The sequence below is a fragment of the Manis javanica genome, chromosome 10 (genome assembly GCF_040802235.1).
Source record: "Manis javanica isolate MJ-LG chromosome 10, MJ_LKY, whole genome shotgun sequence".
NCBI classification, from domain to species: Eukaryota; Metazoa; Chordata; class Mammalia; order Pholidota; family Manidae; genus Manis; species Manis javanica.
Window position 1 is genome coordinate 107,930,363 of NC_133165.1, and position 18,754 is coordinate 107,949,116.

The 18,754-nt window shown below is 49.5% G+C and overlaps 1 protein-coding gene and 1 long non-coding RNA gene across 5 annotated transcripts in view; one reads left to right on the forward strand and one right to left on the reverse strand.

Moving 5' to 3' along the window:
• The first annotated feature begins 765 nt into the window (after positions 1–765).
• The window catches only part of RASD2 (RASD family member 2), a 43,361-nt gene continuing 25,372 nt past the window's right edge, over positions 766–18,754 (forward strand). For 2 of the 3 annotated variants that reach the window (XR_012121580.1, XR_012121581.1), the window contains exons 1-4: positions 766–1,831; positions 2,418–2,592; positions 5,413–5,598; positions 6,214–18,108. The gene's annotated coding sequence lies outside the window, so the exon portion shown is untranslated. Of the gene's footprint in view, positions 1,832–2,417; positions 2,593–5,412; positions 5,599–6,213; positions 18,109–18,754 lie in introns of those variants that run through there. The other variant, XM_073213812.1, reaches the window with a different exon arrangement.
• On the reverse strand, positions 2,430–6,498 carry LOC118970303 (uncharacterized). Of its 2 annotated transcripts, none has more exons than XR_012121582.1 (3): positions 6,365–6,498; positions 2,702–2,926; positions 2,430–2,565 (listed from the first exon to the last, which is right to left on the reverse strand). It is a non-coding gene; the product is annotated as an uncharacterized lncRNA (long non-coding RNA). The 2 variants fall into 2 exon arrangements; XR_005058196.2 differs by lacking the exon at positions 6,365–6,498 and adding an exon at positions 3,100–4,047.

The following is an 18,754-nucleotide window of genomic DNA, read 5'->3' on the forward strand; positions in this document are numbered from 1 at the left end:
GAAGGGCCTCAGGCAGGCTCTGCGGAGGCACCTGACCCAGGCTGGGTGTCCAGAGAAGGGAACCCCTGGCCTGAGTCCTGAGGGGAGGGGTGCAAAGACAGGAAGAGCATCTCTGCGAAGAGAACAGCAAGTGCTTAGGCTCGGCCTCGCGGGAGATGTGGAGCGGGAAGGAAGCTGTGAGTAATCCCTTGCGGCTGAATTAGGATTCCAGAGGCCAAGGAGAGCCTGTGGGGGCAGCTGGGGCTGGGTGGTGCAGGGCTGTGAAACCAGCTGGCCTGAGGTAGGTGGTGATAGGAGCCTCTGAAGGGTTTGGGTTGGGCGCGGGGCAGCCACAGGGCGTGGAGGAGTCTGAGCCCTCTGGCTACTGCAGGGGAAAGATGGTGAGGTCCCAAGGTGGGGGTGGTGGAAGCAGGCTGTCGGGGTGCCCAGCCCCTAGTGAGTGGCCAAGGATGAGGGGAGAAATGCGGGGTTAGAGGCATGCTCAGGACGTAGCTTCGATGGACTGTGATGGATGGGGTGTGGGGACAGCGATGTCATCTTCCCAGAGTTGCCCCTCACCTCTGCTGGAGCTTCCTCAGTGGCCGCCCTCTGGATCTCACCCCCCCAGCCTCTGCAAAGGCTACTTGTCCTATGTGAAAAGTTTTCACTTGTCAGCAGGTAACCAGGAGCCTCCGCCCACTTACAAGCTTGAGAGGGGTGTGGTCAGATGGGGGTGTCAGAAACACTCGGGCCCCAAGGAAGGCTTAGCGGTGGGGATGGTCAGCATTGGGTGGGGGTGCAGGGATATGGGAACATTGGTGTTAGATCCCAAGAGAGCATCCCATCCTCAGAGCATCCTTCCCTGACCCCTTCGCCCCCATACTAAGCCAGCTCTCTCTCTCATAACCAGTTGTGCCACTCTGGAATTTTCCTCAATTTGCAGTTTTATATTTACATGCATTATTGTTTAATGAAGGTATATATCTCATGTATGCCCCATGAATATGGGAACATTATCTCCCTATCATCTAGGTGCTCAATAAAGGTTGAGTGAGGAATGAATGAATGATCTGCGCTGGAGTTCGGGCAGCATGTTGGATCAGTGGGTACAAGGTTAATGAGGAAGAAGCTGTCAATCTGTAGAGCTTGGAGTTCAAGTTCCACCGTTTCGATCAGAACCCCAGTTTCCCAACACTGACCTTTGAGGAATATAGCCACAGAAAAATAATTTTTAGCAATTCTTCAATGCTATGTGGGCTGCAAAAGACCATCAGGCATCCCAGAGGAAAGCTGGCAGGGCTCAGGGGCTGCCCAGTTTTCAGAATTACTCATCTGGCACTGATGGCTCTCCACTGGCACTGAGAATTTTGTGTACAGGGCCTGGATCTGAACCATGTACTAAAAAAAGGCTGGAACAAAATGTACCACATTTCCAACCCTGAACATATCTGAGTCGATTATAATATATGTTTTTTATTTTTACTAAACCTCAAAGTGAAGAAGATGTTCCCTCAAATGCCTGGTGGACCAGTTGAAAACTAGAAGCCTGCTGTAACGAACAGTGCTCAGACCCGGAGCCTGTCTGGCTCTGCAGGCCAGCTGCCCTGTGGGCCGGCTTTGTGATCAACTCAAGTCTCCGTGTGCTGCGAACCCCAGTTTTCTCATCCATGAAGTGAGGTGAGAGTCTTCTCTCCCTTCACCTGCAGGTGTGGTGGGGATGTTGGCTGAGAAAATGCGTTGACAACTGAATGGTACTGGATGAACAGGAGGGGTGGCTGAATTAGCCAAACTGCTGGACCTTTTCAAAGCCAGGATACTGAAGCATGCATCTTTCCAACCTTTGTGCAGACATGTGAGTACATTATTCTTTCTGTTCTGCTGCAGCTTCACTCTCAATTTCCCAGTCCCTGGAGGGGATGGGCTCAGCTCACCTCTCTGCCACTGGCCACATCATAAGCCTCTGACCACTGGGCTGGCTGCTTAAGTGGGGGCACTCGCCCCTCCTGCAGTCAGCTGCAGCCAGGGGCCCTGTGCCATGGAGGCAGCCAGGCTTTCTAAGAGTCCTGGGTAGCTGCTACTGTTCAGTTCATTTTACAGACAAGGGGTCGGAGGCATACAGAGGTAAGGCAACCAACAACATAGAGATAGTAAAATGGCAGAGTCATGATTCAAACCCGGGGCTTTAAGTCATTGTGTCCGTCATCTTGTTCATCTCTGTATCTCCAGGGGTATCTCCAGGGCTTAGCAGAGTGCCTGACACATAATAAACACTCTGCATATGTTTGTCAAGTGAGAGTTAAGGAATAATAACATTTATTTTACAGGCTTATTATGAAAATTAAATAAGTTAGTATTAGTGAGAGCATCTGGCACAGACCCTGGGATTGAGCAGCGGTGAATAAATATTGGTTTAATTCATCCTGGATTCATTTGTTCAGCCTCCCTTATGGCTTGGGGCCATTGCTCCTGGCAAACACGGAGAAGGCAAACCCTGTCTTCCCGCCTTCAGCCCAGCATTCTGAAGACTGGCCTCAGCTTTTGAGACTTGGTGCTCTTTCTCTCTGCTTCTCCTGAGTAGCTGCAAACCTACTTGCAGGGGAGTTCATGATCAAGGTAAGCCGCTCTCTGACCCGTGTTCCCAGGCCCGCTTCGCGCCTCCCTGCCCACCTAGGTGACCCTCCCCAGTCCCCACAGACACTCCCACTCCCACCACAGGACTCACTCAGCCTAGGCCTCCTTTCCAGCCTTCAAGGATCTTTTCTTCCAGCCAGAAATCACCTCACACTCACTGCCCACCTGCTACTTTATCCACACCTCTCTTAAGGCACTTGGCACTGGGAGGCACCACAGATTGCTCTAAAAAGAGCACGGATGATGGGGTGGGTTTGTGTTGCTGGGCAGGTCCACACCGGCTGTGTCTCCGGCAAGTCACTTCATCTTCCTGAGCCTGCAGTCACCAAAAGTAAAAACAAGTTACATAATCCCCACTACTCAGGGCTGCTGTGAAGGTTATAAACCAAATGACTAACTTAGAACAAATCATTAATTTCCACATATGGTGCTATAGAATGTCACATCTGGAAGGACTTTAAAGGAATATTATATCCAGTGCTTTCCAACCTTCTTTTTGCTGAGCGGAGCAAGTTTCCCACAAGAGGTTAAGCTGAAACTCAGTGTCCTACAGAAACGGAACACCGGATTGCTTCGGTGGAGGTGGGGCCTAGGGCTCCGCCCACTTGCCTCTTTCCCGTGGCCCCTCCCCCTCAGGGCGGGCCCAGGGGCACCCTGCTGAGTCTCCAGGACCCACCAGTGCTGTTTGGAGCCTCTAGAGTGAGATTAATGTGGGGCTGAGCATTCCCAGCCTTCCCATCCAGATGGTGCCTTTGGGGCATCATGATTCAGGATCAGGAGATGCCCCCCAAGAGGGGCAAGATGTTTTAGACAAAGGAGTGATGGAGGAGGGCTCTTCAGGGGACAGTCTCTCCCATTTCAGACTCTCCTCTGCCATCCAAACACTGGCAAAATCAGAGCAGAAAGGGCCTGTAAAGTTTCTTTATCTGTTTGGGAGATTACATAGCCACTTCACAGAATCTGAGAAAAACAAGTGAAGGACCTGCACACTTTTCTCCTTTCCAAGTAAGGCTTATTGAGGTATAATTTTCATAGAGTAAAATTCACCTTTTAAACAGTACAGTTCAATGAGTTTTAACAAATGGTGACACTATGTCACAGTCAAGATACAGAACATTTCCATTCCCCTAAGAATTCCCTCATGCCCCTCTGTCCTCTGTCCTTCCTCCTACACCCAGCTCTGGAAACCACCGATTTGAATTAAACATTTGATATCATGTCCGTACAGTTTTGCCTTTTCTAGAATGTCACATGTAGATAGTCACACAATGATTAGCCTTTTGTGTCTGGCTTCTTTCGCTTAACCTATGGTGTCTGAGAGTCCTTCATGTTGCTGCATGTATCCATATTTGTTCTTGTTGGTTCCTGAGTAATATTCCATTGTATGGATATACCACAATTTATCCATTTACCAGTTGATGGACATCTTTTTTCCCCCCCCAGTTTTTTGGTTGTTGTGGCTGAAGCTGCTTCTTCTTCCAAGAAAAAATGTTTCCCGTGAGCGAGCAGGTCGGAGGTGATCGCCCTAGGCAAGGTGAAATGGGAATTCCATGTGGCATACCAGCGAGCCATGTGTTTGCTTAGAACTGCAGGCGGATCCCCTAAGTACTCTGGCATCCAGAATTCTGCAAGGGAGGGTGACCCGTGAGGAAGATGTTGTAGAGAGAAGGAGACAGCCAGAGGGTCCTCTCTTCCTTACATCATCCCTTGCTTTTTATGCTCAGGGCCCAGGTTTCTCTCTCCCAGACTCCTCTTCTGCTGTCTGGTGTAAAACAACACTTTTATTTTAGACAAAGGAGTGATAGAGGGGGGCTCTTCCCGGGAAGTCTCTCCTGTCTCAGATTCTCCTCTTCCATCCAAACACTGGCAAAATCAGAGCAGAAAGGGCCTGTAAAGAATTCAATTTTGCTTTAGGCACGTCTTCCACTTCATCCACTTCGCCGTCCGGGATGACTCACTGACCTGCTGATGTCTGCTCTCAGTCTGTTCTCCACCCGGCAGCCAGAGGAACTACTGTATTTGTAAAGCTTTGCTATTTCTTTATACCCAAGAAAACATTTTTCAAAATTAAAAAAGTACAAAAGGGCAGGTCTACAGAGAAAAGCCTCCTTCCCACCTCCAGCCACCAGGCCTGTCTCGGAGATAGCTTGTATACTAGTTAACTAATAATTCCTCCAGAGGTGTCCTGTGTGTATATGAGTATGTGGATGGAGGTGAATTTTTTCTCTTCCTGCCGTGTTTTACACGGATAGTAGCCTCAGATAAACCCTGCTGTACCCTGGCCTTGCCCAGGTAATAGATCTTGGAAACGGTTCCTTTTCCACACTTGAAGAGCACACCCACCTTGTTTAAATAGCTGTGTTTTCTATTCATGAATGCACCATAATTTGCTTGCTCCATCCCTTGTCAATGGACGTTCAAGTCGCCTCCAGTCTTTTGAGAGATTTTCTTTTAAAACACAGCAGTGATCGTGGTATTCCCCTGCTGATAGCCATTCAGTGGCTTCCCATTTCTCTGAGGATGAAATTCCAGGGCTGTAATGTAGCCCCAGGGTCAGCCTGGTCTGCTCCCCGTCCCTTCTGGTGCCGTCCTCCCTTCTCCCCCCAGGGTTTGTACACATGCTGCTCCCTTTACTGGAATGTTCTCCCACTTCACCTAGTTAATTCCCTCTTTCTTCAGGTGTTGGCCTAAAACTGCTTCCTCCAGGAAGCCTCCCATGACCCTGACCCCCGGCCAGGTCCTGTGGCCTGTGATTCTGCTTCAAATCTCTGACTACCATATCTATTATTACTCTGTTTCAAGTGATTGTCTGATCGATGTCTGTATCCCTCACTACACTGGAAGTGCCACGGTAGCTCTCCTGCTCTCCTTGCCACCAGATCCCCAGTGTCCGCACGACTCCATGGACCCTGAAGACAGAAGCTAACACTGACTGTGCATTTACTAAGGCCCGGCTGCAGTAATTTTTAAAATCAACTCGAAAATGAGGTAGGTACAATGATCGACTCCATTTTACAGACGAGGAAACAGCCTCCTCTCAGCGAAGCAAGTAACTGAAGGTCAGTACCGTCAGTACCCACCCTGGCACTCCCTAGGTACCTCCTTGCCTCCACACATGCAGTTCAAGAAGTGTTTTGATAAATGAATAAGGGAATGAAAAACAAAATGAACTCCCACTTTACAGACAGAACGGCTGAGGCAGTTTAGAGAGGAGCAGCTCGACCAGGTCACTCAGTGAGACAGAGGTGGTCCTGGCACGGCAGCACAGGTGCCTGACCAGGGGGCTTGGCTTCTCCCCGCTGCCCTACCCGGCCTCCCACCGTGTGCTTCCCTAGCCAGGATCGCCAGAGTCAGCCCCACTCAGCCCAATCTCACTGCCGTGGCCTCCTTCCTCCACACGGCTCTCACACTTTCTGTGGAACTTTGCAAAGCTTGCTTCTGTGTACCTCCCCCCACAAGACCAGCAGGCAGCTCAAAGATCCCCTCAAGCACCAGCCCACATGATCAGGGCTGCAGGCGTAGCCCATGAATCAATCCGGACCTCCATCTCACTTTCTCCCCTGACCTGTTCAGTTCTTCACATGACTCTTGTCCTCTCATCAGCGCTGAGAGGTCCATGTGATTCTGGGAGTTCCCTCCTTGGATTTATTCTACATAAGAAGCTTTGTCTGGGCTACGTTAGCAACATCTTATAGCTCAGCTCTTCATAGGAGGTATTTCTCTAATGATCAAAGGTCTATTTTTATAGATTTACCTTTTCCAGATTGCAAGAATAATATTCCTGCCTCACATCGGCACAGTGTTTTCATTCAAAGATCCTCACTATAGCCATATGTGGTGGGTATGAATTATGCCCATTTTACAGACAAGGAACTACAGAGAGAACCTTGGCTGTGCTGGCGCTACAGTGTATCCAGGCCAGCCTCAGGGGTGAATCTTGATTGGTCTAAACCACACCTGACAATCTCATCCCCTTTTTCCAGTGATTGGTGTAAGGGTGGGCATGTGACCTGCTTCTGGCCAATGAGATGTAAGGAAAGTTTTTCCTCATAGAAGAGAGGGCTACCTAGGGAGAAGGCAACCTTCTTTTTTTTTTTTTGGTAGTTCCTTCTAGCTTTGGATCCTATTTATGAGGACTTGATATCCAGAGCTGTGGCAATCATTTTGTGACATGAGGCAGTAAGCTTGAGGATGAAAAGTCAATGCTCAGAATGGCAGAGTGGAGAGGGCCTGGCCCTTCCTGACATTAATTAGTGAGCCGGGAACCCAACCCTGGAAATACCTCTCTGCAGAGTCTTTGTTAAGTAAACATTAATATCCTTACAGTTGAGCAGCCATTGATCTGGTTTTCTGTAACTTGAAACTGAAAGCATTCTTTACGGCTAACAGTGAGGATGTCCTCACTCTGGGGAAAAACAATGACCTGGGAACAAGCCAAACGTGGGCTGCAGGCCCTGCTCCACCATTAATTAGCAGTGTGGCTCGGGGTGAAGTCACTTGCCCTCTCCTTCTCTGCTTTCTCTGTAGTAAAATAAGTGCTTGCATTACATCAGGGGCATCTCCTCACCATGACTCACAAGCCCCCGGCGCCACACGGGACTGCTTAAATGTCTTTTGGTGACAGTCATGAGTGGAGAAGGTCCACAATCAGCTCAGTGGTGAGTGTTCAGCAACGACTTTGAGGCATTAGACAGCTTCAGAGTCTTTGTTCATTCCTCTTCCCCATTTGTCAGCAAGCCTTCATTGTGCCCCAGTTTCAGGGTATATTTTTAGTGGAAATAAACTTGAACAGCTCAGGATGACACAATTCCTTCAGGAGTTGCAGTACCATCTGCTGATGGAGGCAAGCTGGGGAGCAGGACATGCATGGAGGCGGCAAGGCCCACTGACCCAGAGGTCGGGCAGGTGGGCTAACTAGGGGGAAATCATTTAATTTTGCCAGAAAAGCAAAAAAAATCTCCATTGGCTGCCAGCCTTGGGTAAGAGGAGTGCATTTGGCTTGGGTTCCAGAATTGATGCCTTCCAGTCCGGCTAGGGAAACAGAGGTGCTATTTGAAATTGAAGCCTTCTAAATTCAGGGCTGGATCTGCTTGTGTTTTGCTGAGCACTTTGATGAGTTTGAAGAGCCTGTTTGGGAGTGGGTAACTGGGCAGGGGAGCGACCTAAATAAGGGTGGAGAATTTGGTTTCTGGAAGCCATGGAGAAGACAGGTGCACGGACACTGTCGGTGACCTTCCCCAACCCCCTTTGCGGTACTGGTTCATCCAGGCCCCTCGTGCTGTGATTGTACCCTTCAAACCGAGAACCACCTTCACCTACAGAAGCCTGGGAGGCCTCCCTGCCTGCCCTCAGCCAATGAATGACCAATACAGGTGTGTAAAAGGCCACTCTCCTCAGCTCAAGATGGGATACACCTGTGGCGATCACACTGCAGAGCTTCCTGCGGGACCAGGCTGAGCCAAGCTTCTGTTGAACCCACATCTTTGCTTAGCCTCTTCTACACCCGGCGTGGCTTCCCCCACTCCCTTCGAGTTCCTCCTGTGAGTGTGCCTTTGATAGGTCATCTGCACAAGATCCTTGTCTCAAATGCTACTTCTATGAAACCAGACCTGTGATCATAGAAATGAGGAGAGAGTGGCCACTGGGCTGGACAAAGCTCCTTCAGATGGGATGAAAATGGCCAAAATCCAAAGACTTTTACACACAAAATATTTAATGTTCTATTTGAACTGCTACTTATGAGATGGGCAGACATGGCAGGTTTTTCTAATCTCTTGCTGTTAAGTAACCTCTTAGCCCATCCCCTTCAATCTTAAATACTATCTAATATACACAGAAATGCCTTGCAAGTATAGATGTGAGTGTATGTGTGTAAACACAGGGTGAGGGGTTGGGTTCCCCAATTAGTTTGACCTAAGATAGAGACAGGACATGCAGGGCAGTGAGACAATACATAAATGGAATTAACTCGGCAGAAACAGGAGCTAGAAGTGGTCATGAGAATGTAAATCCTTTGGGAATTTGCACAAATGTTGTAGAGGGCTTGGGACTTCCTTGGAAATAGAATGGGAATTTTAATCATTCTTATCTAGAACTTGAAGAGCCAAAAGACTTCAGCTAGGGTGGAAGACACTGCCGCTTATATACACAACATCCATTTTCCCTTCCTTCCTTGGCAAAAGAGCATTGGTTTATTCTGAGCAACAATGTGCCCAGTTAACACATTTTCCCAGAGTATTGGGTGGCCAATGAGATATAAATATGAATTTTTGAGAGGCACTGTTCAGAAGAAGCCTCCTTAAAAAGGGCACGGCACAGGCCCTTTTTTGTCTTTTTCTTCCTCCTCCTCCTTCCTGCCTGGAACATAGATGTAATGGTTGGAACTCCAGCAGCTATTTGAAGCCATGAGGCAACCTTGAGGATGGAAGCCACACACTGAGGATGGCAGAGAAAAAAAATTAAAGGATTCTGAGTCTTGAAGACCTCATGGAGGTGCCACGCCAGCCCAACTGAAGTTGAACTCTAGGACTCGTAGTTGCACCCAATCCTGATGAATGTTGACTTTCATTTTTAGCACCTTTGCTAGGACTCCCTTTTCTCAGGATTATCCTTAGTACTTGTTGCCATGTTTTTCATGGAAATGACTTTGGGAAGCAGCCTGGTTGAAGGGGAAAGGGCATGGGCTGTGGAGTCAGGCTGAGTTGGGTTTGAATCTCAGGTCACTTGCTTTCCACCTGTGTGACTTTTGTCTCCTTGATTGTCATCCTGTTATGTCCTTGTCGCTAAATGGAAAGACTGGTTTGCTGGAGGAATTATAGGGGATTACCTATATATAAGGCAGCTAGCTTATGGTCAGGCACATAGTAGGTGCTCAGAAATATTTGGTATCTTCACGCCATGGGTTTTTCTATCTCTCTGCCTTGATGAAGTTTGAATGAAATGGACTGAGACTGTTGAATGAAAACAAAGTGTCCAGACAGTTTTGACGAGGGCTTAGGGCTCTGAGTTGGTTTAAACCGAGCAGCTTTTAAGATCCGTTTGGTTCAAGCGTGATGAGCACTGAGCTGTGCAGCTGGAGCGAGGGAAAGAAAGTCGGGGACTGATTTTCCTCTCTTCATAGTCATAAAGATAGCTCTGCAGTCCATTTATTTAGGGGCTGATGTTAAAGAAGCCACAGTAACCAGAGAATTCACATTGCTCCAAATGTGTAGGCCATAGACACATGCCCCTTAGTTGGAGGCCCCTTGAGTGTGCTGATGTAAGGTTGGGGGTGCACTTCTCCAGAGAACAGGGGTGGGGAAGCCCAAGGGTTGTAGCCACCCCTTGGATTTTGCCTACGTTGACAAAAGCATGGGTGGGCCCCATGTGTTTGCTCCATTTTGAATCGGTAACAGCAGGGCAGGGCTCTGCCAAATCCTGATGCTGTAACAGCAGAAAAGACATTTAATGGAAGCTCAGTTCTGGATTCTTTATCAATACTAACTCATTCAGTCCTCACAATACATCCTAAAATAGGTTCTGCCAGTATCTCCCTTTTACAATTGGGTCAGTCAACTAGAACAGGGTGGCTAGTGACTTGCCCAAGGTCCTGCAGCTCTGAGTGCTGCAGCTGGCTGCAGAGAATCCTCCTAGCCTGTGCCATCCTCGCCCAGAGCTGAAAGGGGCACGCTGGGGGGTACCATGGCCAGCCTCCTCATTATATGCATGGGCAGTCCTGACTGAAGGAGCTTCCCTCCTCAGGTAACATGCTCAGGTAATAAACTCAGCAAAAGGTCAAACTTGGGAATAGTCAGATTACCCTTGACATTTCTGGAGGCATCATCACACGGCAGCCACAGACTGTCTCTGGTCAGACCCGCGCAGCCAGTTTTTCCTCCAGTGCTGGCTCTGATACCATCTTTTCACCTCTGTCCAGATGGAGGAGATGGTGTGCATTTAGGGTCCAGGTAGCATGAAAAATGTGGTTTTGGAAACACTGCATCCCAGCCTCAGGAGGGGCGTGCAGGAAGAGACAGAGAGAACCACAGGCGGGGAGCCTCCTACTCACCCTGGGAAAGGGGTCCACGGTTGGGAGAGGGTTGCAAGGCTGCTCCCACCCACTGAACGCCAACAGCTGTTCCATCAGGGCACAACCAAAATGGCCTCACACATTTCTACATGTGCCCGGGTGCTGGGGGTGGGGGCAGAGAACCGGGACCTGGCACTCCTGCTCACTGAATGACATGGGGGGGATACGATAGGAATGGCCCCGTCCTTCTCTCTGTCTCCGTCCTTCTCTTTTTGGCTCTAGGGTTAAGTGCTCTAACTCCATCCGATTTGGAGACGCCTGCATTACCCACACAAATAATAAAAAGGAACATTTATTTTACTTTCCCAAAAGCTAATTTGTACTTATTGTTGGTGCAGTTCTTATAGTATTTTGATTTTACAAATTCTTTTACTTCAGAACAACTGTTCAGAATGTTGAAGAAAACACTGGTTCACACAGTTCCACACACATTCTGCTCTGACCTTTGTCCACGCCTTATTCATCATGCTGAAAATCACGTCCACTCCTACGTGAGATGGGAATCAGTGGCCCCGAACAAAATAATGTCAGCAGTCAACCCAAAGGGAATGAGCTGAAGCGTGTGGGGTAAACTGAGCACTTGGTTCAGAGGCCTTTATTACAGAGCCCTTCTCAGACCTGAGCATGTGCCAGTGTCAGATGGAGGGCCTGTCAAACGCAGGCGGCGCTTCTCATGCAAGTAGGTCTGAGGCAGGGCCCATGAATTCGCTTTTCTAACAAACTTCCAACTGCTGCTGCTGCTGCTGGTCTGGGGACCACATCATCCTCACAGCAACGGTGCTACCCTAATTTTAACATCTCTTCTCTCTCAACAGTCAAAAACTAGGCACTTAATATGAGCATTAATTTCACCACATAGTTCATTCATTTGTTGGACAGATAATTATGGGGCAGCTACTGTGTGCCCAGGTCTAGGCACTGGGGCTCAGCAGTGGAGAAAACAAAGGCCCTGACGTCAGCTGGGAAGCTAACAGGCTAGCGCCAAGAGGAGGGCTGACCAATAATCGATTAAAAGTACAATAAAGTGATGGGCAGAGATAAATTCTAGTTAGAAAAATAAATCAGGTTAAGGGGATGGTGCATGATGGGAAAAGCTACTTTAGAGAGAATGGCCAGTGAAGGACTTTTTAAAAAGGTGCCATTTGTGGACTCAAACAAAAAGCTTGTGAGCAGTGCCGACATCTGGGGGGAAGAACATTCCAAGCAGAGGGAGTAGCAAGTGTCGAGGCCTGAGGGGAGGGACATGTCTGGTGTGCCTGGGGACCAGCAAGGACATCTGTAGGGCTGGAAGAGAAGGAGCAAGGAGTGAGAGGTAGGAAGAGAGGGCAGGAAGGTGGGCAGGGCCCAGCGTGGGGAGGGGCTTCCAGGGGACCTGGGGCTTCAGTGGAAGGAGAAGGGGAACCATTGGACAGCGTGACGCGATGTGGCTTCCATTTTAAAAGGAGTGCCCTGGCTGCAGTGTGAGAGAAGGACGTAGAGGGTCAAGAGAGGAAGCAGGGAGACCCATTAGGCAATGATGGTGGCTTATCTAGGACAGGAGGTGGCTAGGCAATGGAGGTGGTGACAAGTGGACAGACTTGGGTAGGGTTTAGGTGGACAGAGCCAGTAGGGTTTGCTGACAACTTGGGTGGGTGGAGTGAGAGCCGGTTTGGAGTCAAGGGTCACTTGAAGGTCTCTATCTTGGGCAGTCGGTATTCAGCAGTTCTTCGGTGCTGGGTCTGGTTCCTGGGAAAGCCACAGGGAAAGAGAGGACAGAGCCATGAGTCCACCTCCATATCTCACACTTAGTGAAATACTCAATAAACATCAAGGGTCTGGATAAGATGGTGCCCCGGAGCATGTGGGCCACCTTTGGTCGGTTTGTCTGATTAGAGATACCCCTTTCTGGACTCACCTGGGGGGCAGGTGTCACGGGAGATGCTGCAGTGGCCTCAGGGACTCAGCTGGTTGTGTCTCCTTGTAGGTTAGAGGTGTTTGGTTTGTAAAACTTGGTAGAATTGGAAAGAACCAAAGAAATCAGTTGAGGAGAACCGAAACAACATTCACAGTGAACTCCACGTAGGCTTCCTAACAGAACTCAGCTCTGTAGAACTCACTTCAGTCATTATGTCACCAGTGTGGCTTGCCCTAACAGATTGGTACTCTCCTTGCTATGGGTGGCCTGAACCAGGGTTTCAGTCTTAATTATTCACCAGTTGCTCCTGGCAGGAAAGAGAATGAGGATCTCAGGTTTTCCTGGCAAGTTTTCCAGAAGTCATTTATTCTATGGAATTAAAATATCACTTGGAGTTTTCTTATCCCTTGAGAGCTTTAGGATGATGAACTCTCCAATCCCACACCCTGTGGACGTGTAAATCAAAACTTTTGCAAATTTGGGGAAAAAGGTAGGGACTCCTGGTACCAGGTCACCACTATCTCCAGCCTGTTGTTTCCCCTACCCTGTCTTTGGCTCACACCAAACTAAGGAGACGTGAGGCTCCTTTCCTTCCTTTTTCTCTCCTGTAACCTGATTATAAGCAAGGGTCCCATGTGATCCTGTCTTTGGTTTGACTTGTATTCAGATGCACAGTCCAGCAAACAAAGGTAATTAGAAAGTAATTCCAATCTTTATTTTCATCTTTCCAGTCATACTGACGAGGATGTCAGTCGGATTTCATCCTTCCATTTCTCGAGACTGTCTTGTCTTGACAGTTCCCGCCCACATTCCCATGTGCTCCTTACTTTCCACTGCCAAAGCTTCCCGAATTTCTCCCAAATGTGCCCCCTTCCCTTGGGTGTTTATAGTCCCTGTTTCTTTATTTCTGACCTTTCTTCAAATTAAGTATATAAAAAGGCTGTAAAATAGGATGCAGAAGACTGAACTTACATTAGAGGGTATGCGTGTTTGAGAGAGAGGTGGGCAAGTTTTATTAATGTTTCTGATGCCCACCCCCTCTCCCCTTATCTGCCTGATAAAGCACTAAAGATAATTTTCCTTGTACACGTAGCCTCTCCCTTCTCCTGCCACACTTGTACAAATAGTTATTAGTGTGGAGCACTCCACTGGAGATGTGGTGGGAGAAGGGGAGCAGGAAGAAGTGCTCAGAAGTGCAGGTGACTTTAAAAATGCCCATTAGGCATCTGTGCTCTTAAAAGACCTTCCAGCCACCTGAGCAGGGAGTCCACCCTGTATTAGCCCATCTCAGCCCATTTTGATGGATTCTTTCTATCACCCGTCTACACCGATCTCCAGGGTCTCTCCTCAGCTCCTTGCAGGATGAAAACCATGTCTTGTGCAAACCAGGTCAGCCTGTTAGCCAAGGGGTTGAATGCATGAGCCCCGAAGCCAGTCTGCCCAGGTCTGAGTCTTGCCCCTGCTTATGGCTGAGTGACCCTGGAAGAGCTTCACAGCTTCTCGTGCCTCAGCCTCTTCATCTGTAAAATGGAACTAATGCTCATGCTTTCTTCACACCTTCCTCACAGGGTTGTTGGGAGGGCTGACTGAGTTAGGTGACTTAAGATACTCAGGGAAGCACCTGGTGCATAGCAGGTACTCATGAAACCCCAGTTCTGATGACTTAGTTTCCTGGGCCCTTGGGCTCATGGGTCACCTTCTAGTGGAGAAACTTGTCAAAGTCTTTTCCAAACAAAGGCCATTTCCTGCCCAAGAGGGGCTGTGCTGCGACCCGTTCATGATGTTTCACCTTGCTGCTTCTGTAAAGGGCTTTGGGTTCGAATCCTGGCTTTGCTCTTTTTCTGGCTCTGTGACCTTCTGCAGATCCTTCAACTTCCATGACTCTCAGATTCCTCCTCTTTAGCATGGAGATAACAATGGTACCTTTTTCCTGTAATTGTTAGGACTGGGGAAGATTGCATGTGAAGCATCTATGCTGATAATCGTTTACTGAGTACCTGCTGAGGACTGGGTGCTTTCCTGTATATTAATTCTCAGCACAATGAACAATACCCAGGACAGGGATAAATGTTATTGCAGCCAGCCCGAAAGAGCTGTGAAATGGTGGGTCCTTCGGAAGGACAGGTGCTCCCAGGTGATGTCTGATTAGAGCCGGGATCAAAGACCAAGGGGATCTCGGGCACAGAAAAGATCTCTGTGGGCTGGGAAGACTTCCTGAGGGAGGAGTCCTAGGGTCAGGCCCGGTGAACAGGAAGGACTTGAACATGTGAAAGGACCTTCAACAGTGTGTGGCGGGGCACAGGAGCAAGGACTGTAGGGGAACCGAGGTTGGGTGCAATGTTGGCACTACGCCCTTCTGATTCAGCTAAGTCTGCAGACAGGGCTGAGCCGAGGGTTGTCATAGCGGGCAGGTGAGGTCATCGAGCAGGGCAGACGGCTGCGGAAGGTTCCCTGCCAAACTGAGGTGTTTGGACTTCAGTGTTGTTATTAATAATAATGATGAAGCAATCAGAATGAGCACCATTTGTTTGCACTCTGAGATACCAAGCACTGTCTTCTCTTCTTTCTGGGCTGGATTCTCTTATTTCTCCCATGGTCCAGATGAATGAACTCAAGCTCAGAGAGCAGAGGCCACACGTCAAATCTGTGCCAGGGTCTGGACTGATACTCAGGTCTGCCCGGTGCAAGGCCAGGCCCTTGGCCACACAGCGAGCCGCCTCACCCTGGTGTACCAGCAGCCTCTGTGTGTGCTGACAGGGGTCAGCCTTTACGGACAGTTCTCGCCCAGGATGGGTGTGTGTGTGTGTCAGCCCCTTTTTCTCTCCCCAACTCCCGCTGCACAGGCTGGCAAGTGCACTGAGGACTCCCTCAGGCCCTCCTTGGCCCCTGGCAGGTCTGTCACCATGGAGTTGAGTTTGATGGCCTTTGCAGGTCCAAGTGTCCAGGAGGCCCTCCCCTCTGTCTTGCTTGTCTGGATGGGCCCAAGTGAGGTAGAGATGGTGGGGGTGAGAGTGGGGAGTCTCCTCCAACGAGAGGGGGCCGCACCTCTCCAACTCTGCTTTGGCATTTGAGGTGCTGGGAATGAGAAACCCAGCGTTGCTATGGAAACTGCCCTCCCCTGCTCCCTCTGTCTTTCTCCGTGGGAAGTTCTTGTGTGTTCGGGGGGCCTTAGGGTGGAGGGGAACTCCTGCTGTATCCACAGGGTGTGCTGGAATGCGGAAGGACCAGCTCTGGGGTGGGGACGCAGGGGTGGCTGGGAGCTGGGAGAGAGGCCTCTGGGCAGCCCTGCTCCCACGAAGGGCTTCAGAGCTTCTGACTTGAAGGCAGGATGGGGGCAGCCATGGAGCTCAGGTGCCTCTGGAATAATCCTGGTAATGGCCAATCACACCTGAAAGGCAAAGAACAGTTTGCAAAATGCAGTCAGGTGAGCTGTTTGGAAGGAGCTTGGGACCTACATTTAGCAAGCCTCAGCCTTGAATACCAGCATAGCTGGCTTCCCTGAGCCTCAGTTTCTCCACATCTAGGAGCTGTGCCAAGTGGGACTGTGGCTCTACGCACCTGTCCCCTCCCTGGTGTCTATATCAGAGGCAGTGTCCAATTTAGTGGGGTCCCTGCTCCTCCCTTCCCATGCCACCTGACCCCACTCAGGTAGGCAGTGTGAGCCCCATTTTACAGATGAGAAGACTAAAGCTCAGCCCAGGGAAGGAGGGGGCTCCCCGAGCACAGGGAGTTGGGCAGGGACTGAACCCAAGCCTTGAGCTCTTGCCCTTTCCTGGCAGCCCCTCTAGCTCTTGGCTGCTGCCTGGCGCGGGCCTTGGTTTCCCGGCATGTGGCCCACAGGCTCCATCACCCGGAGCCCCAGGGCCAAGCCCCAGGGCCTCTTAATGCGGACCAGGCCTGAGGCAAAGCTAATTCTCTTTTGGCTTTTACTATTAAAATAGAATCAAGTGCTGTGCTTTTTCAGTGGGAAAGAAAAGGTGGGGGTGGGGAGAGAACAGCCCTCCAAGCCCCGACATCGACACCCACCCGCCAGCACCCTCTCAGCTCCCAGAAAGGAAAGAGTTTCTTCCAGGTGATTTGTTAGCTCTTTCTGGGGCAGAAGAAGGTGGAAAACTAATTTTAACTTCTCAGGGATTTTTTTTTTTTTTTAGCTTTTTAGTTTTTTTGTTTTACAGACCAGGGTTAAGATATCAGGTGCCCCCTGAGTCCACTGAGTCGGGGAAGAATTGAAACAGGTGGTAATTTTGCCTCCACCTCCAGGTTCTGCAAAGCCCAGTGGGTAGGGATGCCAAGAAGGTCAGGGTCCTGCTGATGCTTCCCTTCTCCCCCTCGTCCTAAAACCTCCTGTTCCTCCCTCCCCGAGAGCCCAGGAAAGTGTCACCCAGACAGGAGGCTGAAGCCACATGTGGGAGTTTCTGAAACCTGGATTTGCTATGCGGCCTTAGGCAAGTCACTTCACTTCCTCTCTTTGGGCCTCAGTTGCCTTATCTGTCACAGAGGGACAATAACTGCTGCCTTGCCCACTTCCAAGGGTAGTTGTGGAGGCTCAAAGCAGGGCTGGGCTGATTTCTTGGCCCCGGCATTAAAAGGGACATAGCAAAACTGGAGAAGGTCCCCAGGGAGCAATCAGAATGGAGCAGGGGCCCCTGGTCCACCAGCTGCAGCAGGAGGACCAAGAAATCAGGCTCTATTTTGTGCCCAGCCCAGGGCTTGGCACACGGAGGGTCATTAATGCACATTTATAAGTGGTAAATCAGTGAGAGTTCCCACTGGGAATGATGACAAAGGTTAGCCTGGAGAAGAGGTTCATGGGAAATCAGCGAATTGATCTCCAAGCTGCAGAATGGCTGTGATGAGAAACTGGGGAGAGATGGTTAGAGACAGGTCCTGGGGACAGGTGTAAGAGCACAAATTTCAATTCCATATGAGGGCCATGGGGGAATTAGCTCTCATTAAGGGTTTGCAACGTGTCTTGTAACTGGATAGGAATAGCTAAGTTCTACTGAGCCCTGCTGCGAGGCTGTAAAGGTTAGGGTGGGGATCCTGTGTCTGGAGCCATGTGGCCTGCATTTGAATCTTTGCTTTGCCACTAACCAGCTGTGTGACCCTGGGAGAGTTACATCCCATCTCTGTAAACTGGGGTAATAAAGTTGCTTACTCAGGAGTAGCTCTAAGGATTACAGCATGTGTACGTTTATCCATCCGTCCGTCCTAGAACAGAGCCTGGCAAATAGTGTTCAGTAAGTGCTGTGCGATTGTTGGCCAATACCATTACTTTTTCTTGGTCCCAAACTATTTGGTTTCACTTAATCTTTATGATGATCCTACAAGAAGTGCTGCTATTATCCCCATGATCTACACAGGGACACTGAGGCTCACGCACATTCAGCAATGTCCCCAGTGCCACCCATCTTGAACGTGGCAGCACCAGAACTTGAGATAACCTTTCTGCTCTCCTGCAGCCCTGCGGTTGGAGGATCAGATGAGACCGTGAGCGGCACAGCTCCGGAGGAGGTGAAAGGGATGTGTACAGGAGGTGAGCGAGTGCGGTGGGGCTGGAAAAGGCAGCAAGCCCCACACGTCCGGGTCACTTCTTCTCTCCTCCCTTCTCTGCTACCTTGTCTCCCTGTGTCTCTGTCCCCAGCTCTTTTAGTCTCTCTGTCTCCCATCCTCCTCCTGTCCCTCTCTAGAAAATGAATTCATGCTCCCCCACCACCAGCAGCACTCAGCCAATGAGTAATTAATCCCCCGTCTGTCTTATCTGGTCCTCTCAGATTTTGTTACTTTTAGCCAAAGAATATTCAAAGACATGTGATATCCAGAGTAAGTTACAGGGTTTAACTGAATTTCTCTGTACGAAAATGTGTAGACTTCGAAAGGTCATTTTATAAAAGGAATTACTGGATTAATGCAATGCCATGTCAGCATGATTGCTGTGTCAACATGAGAAACTGGGGCAAAAATAGATAATCCAAGAGTTATTTACTTGTCTGTGTCAGGCATAAATGATCTTTTCTGGGATTGAGTTAAAACTGCTCCCAAGGCGTCTTAGACAAGGACTCCCACTATAAAAGGTGGAATAAGCGGTAGCAATGGGGAGCTGCGCTGGCTTGCTGATTTCTTAAATAGAGATTCGATGAACTGGAGGAGTCTGGAGATATCCGCTTTCATGGAGAAAATAA